At 35.2% G+C, this 3,372-nt stretch overlaps 1 long non-coding RNA gene across 1 annotated transcript; it reads right to left on the minus strand.

The window, feature by feature from the left end:
• Positions 1 to 813: 813 nt before the first annotated feature.
• LOC137408371 (uncharacterized) lies at positions 814 to 3,134 on the minus strand. The gene is made up of 3 exons (XR_010980080.1): positions 3,001 to 3,134; positions 1,931 to 2,006; positions 814 to 1,278 (listed from the first exon to the last, which is right to left on the minus strand). It is a non-coding gene; the product is annotated as an uncharacterized lncRNA (long non-coding RNA).
• Between the last annotated feature and the right edge of the window lie 238 nt (positions 3,135 to 3,372).

Below are 3,372 nucleotides of genomic sequence, written 5' to 3' on the forward strand. Positions count from 1 at the left end.
TAATTATAAATTGTCACTGCTATTATTATTTTAGAGCCGCAAATTTTCTGCAACCTAAATATAGTATGCAACTATTGATAATTGAACAAAAATATTGTTCTCCTGCTTTGGCGGAATTGTCCTCTCTCGCTTTTGATACTAGTTTAGCGACAGCATGTTTAATATCATTGGCCACTGCAAACAAAGTTGGCCAACTCCCAAGCAGCTTAGCTTGCCCATCACCATCTGTTAGTATATTATTATTACCATTAACACCCTGCGTATACCCAAACTATTCCCACTTCGCAGAGAATAGTGCATTTTACCCTAACTTCAACTTTCTCGCAAAAAATTATCTTCTTCTATTCAATAATGTGAATTGCAAGAAAATTACATACTCATAGTTTTCAATAGACCGCAAAACAGTAAACCAGCTGGTAATAAGTGTTATAGCATTTTAGAGTTGGAAATTTCACACCACTAACATAGAGTGCAGCTATTGATAATTGGTGGAATTGTCCTCTCTCGCTATTGCTACTAATTTAGCTAGTGTGGATCGTTCATTTTAACTTAATTTCACAATTAAAATCTCATTTTTCATTTTATCGACAATGGCTCGGAAAATATGCAATTGTGATAATCGACAAGTCGGCAGTGCAGTGCAGACCAGGACCATTGTGACTTCACCAGCCCATGTATCTTTTTTTCTTTGAAGCATCGTAAACCCGCTTCAATTCTTTTGAAACAATGTGAACAACAGGCATACTGCTCTGCATTAAGATGTCCTAAGATTTTTGAGCCTATCTACTAGTAGAACTAATGTGAAAGTGCAATTATCTCTCGATTAGTGGCGATCATTAGTGGACCTACGTATTCTGCAAAAAGGATGGCTTGCTCCAAAGGTTTGCCATCTACAGAACTAAGTTTTATAGTTGTGCTCACCTGAGAGTGAAATTTTTTTGGCGTATGAGGAGTTCTTCTTGTAGTCTATTTCTGACATCAACTTGACACAACCGAGAACGCGTCTACTGTCTGAAAATACAAATAATATGTTGATTTAATTGACTTATTTAGCCTATGCTACACTTTCACCACACAAGTCTTATTAACCATCAAACTGCCGGATACATTCTATAAAGTGGGTTAATTCAAAGTGCAGAGTAGATGTAGATATTATATTATAAATACTGCCCTGCTACCGCTACCGACATGCCAAGATAACTTCTGGTATATCTCTATTTCCTTGTTATGATTACCATGCTGATCCGAACACACGGGGTTGGGAATCCAAGCGGTGACCTGTCATATCATGAACAAAATTTCCATAACTGGCGTCAATTGATATATTTACGGGCAACGAAAATGCGGCCTCCTTGCACAGAATTGGAGGTTCAATATTATCTACCCTTGTAAAAAGGGGTAAGATACAAGAATATCTAATAAAAATTAAGTTTTTTTTAAAGTTTTTAATCACAACTAGGATATTGCAATGGGAGTGGTCTGCCTAACCAAAGATATTGTTATTTTTAATTTTAAAATATGTCATGAAAATTCATACCGGTATGCCATTTATTGCATTTATCACTAGCAAAGTAAATGTAAGAATTACCAACAATAATGACCCATGCTCATGATTGGATTGAAGAACATTGACTGCTGTGGAAATGTTTTTTTTTAATTTAAAAATATATATTTGATGTGAGTAAAGATAGCTCAGAGTTTTCATGCAACTCTCATTGAATCGTGAGCGTCATTGAGTACTATGATATTACAATAACGATTGATAAGCCTCAAAGTCAAATCCTAATATAAAGCTAAAATAAAGCTATGTCTTCCCAAACCACAGTTAGAAGCTCAAGTCGTTTCAGTTACATAAAAATATCAATGTAGGCCTAAAGATAATAAATCTATGTTCTTGAGTTAAAAAAAATAGGATTATCTAAGCGCTTACTGTCGGCATCACAGGTTTTCTGTTGGTATCCTTGATCCTCCACTTAGCTTATCTGCCACACATTTCCTGGCGAAATCTGAAAAAATATCACGTCTCATACAATGTGGCTTTAACTAGTATACATATAGTACAGGGTAAATCTCATCGGAACTTCAAGTGAACACTGTGTTTTTTCATGTTCTTCAGAAAGATAGAAAATTTTTAGTCATTATTCGTTTGGAAACAGCAAATAATTCTAAACGGTTGTCGCAGAGCATCTTAGAGAGGGTTATTATATTTGTGCAGTTTGGCGTTGGATTGGATGTTGACAGCTTTTTGCCACTAAGGCTAAATTTATTGCATAGCTTTCTCAACAAAATATTTAAATTATAAAAATCATAAAATTATAATAATAAAGCGGTGCTGTTCACAAACTAAGAGACGCAATGGTATATAGCTTTATCCTTAGTGAAATCAACCTGCATAGAAATTTGTATAATACTGAAAGTATCAAGGAGTTGTCAGCACAACCACATTACTTTCTAGCTTGTAAGATCCAAATGGAGCCAAAACTGACGGTGGCAAGTCAGTCTGGTGAAAACACATTACATATTGCAGCCTTATATCTCTGATGTTGGCATGCGATATTTTTTCTGATACTGTCAGCACCGCAACATTCCCATATTCTCAATGGCAATCAGCTGTCGGCTTACCTACCCAAACTGCAACACTGTTGGTAATGCAAGTCATTTGGAATTAATTAGCCTGGACAAAAATATCGAGTGGTAAATTTAGGAGGTACTCCTAACTGCTTGCTCCAAAAATAGCTAGGTAACTCTGTTTAGAGGGATATAATATGGTTTATAATATAAATAATTAATAACAGAATTGCTATCCCATGAAGAATAACCGGTTAACTGCAACGGGCGTGTAGGCTAACACAAAAGGTTTGTCAAAGTTTTTTGGATCCATCATACCTCCTAGCCTACACTGTGTTGCTTATTCAATAGTACAGACACCTATAATCTTACTGGCCCTGACTATTGGTGTAAAACAAGCTAATACGTTTGTTAAGAAGGGACAAGTCATACCGTTACAAATAGACCCTTTCGCTCTTCGGCTCCATTGACTCTTTAGGGTTCTTGTAAAACTCTGTAGGCTTACGATGTCATAGACAGGTGTTATTTGCCCATTGATCATAAATTTGCTCTCTGATGGTTCACTGAAAAAGTTATAAAACCTGTATTTTTGATGTCTCAAGATTATTTAGCCTTTATTACAGCCGCAGGGGAAAGCAGTTCAGATTAGATTTTTAAAATTACTTAATATTTGGATTTTGGAGTATTACTTTTTAGAAAAATGTTATTTGAATTTCGGTTATATACAGCAGTTGCAGAGATTATTGAAGGCCATTAAATAAAAAGAAAAAATAAGGTGTTTTGGTATAATAAAATAAATTTTAG

This window comes from Watersipora subatra, chromosome 11 (genome assembly GCF_963576615.1).
Source record: "Watersipora subatra chromosome 11, tzWatSuba1.1, whole genome shotgun sequence".
Taxonomy (NCBI): Eukaryota; Metazoa; Bryozoa; class Gymnolaemata; order Cheilostomatida; family Watersiporidae; genus Watersipora; species Watersipora subatra.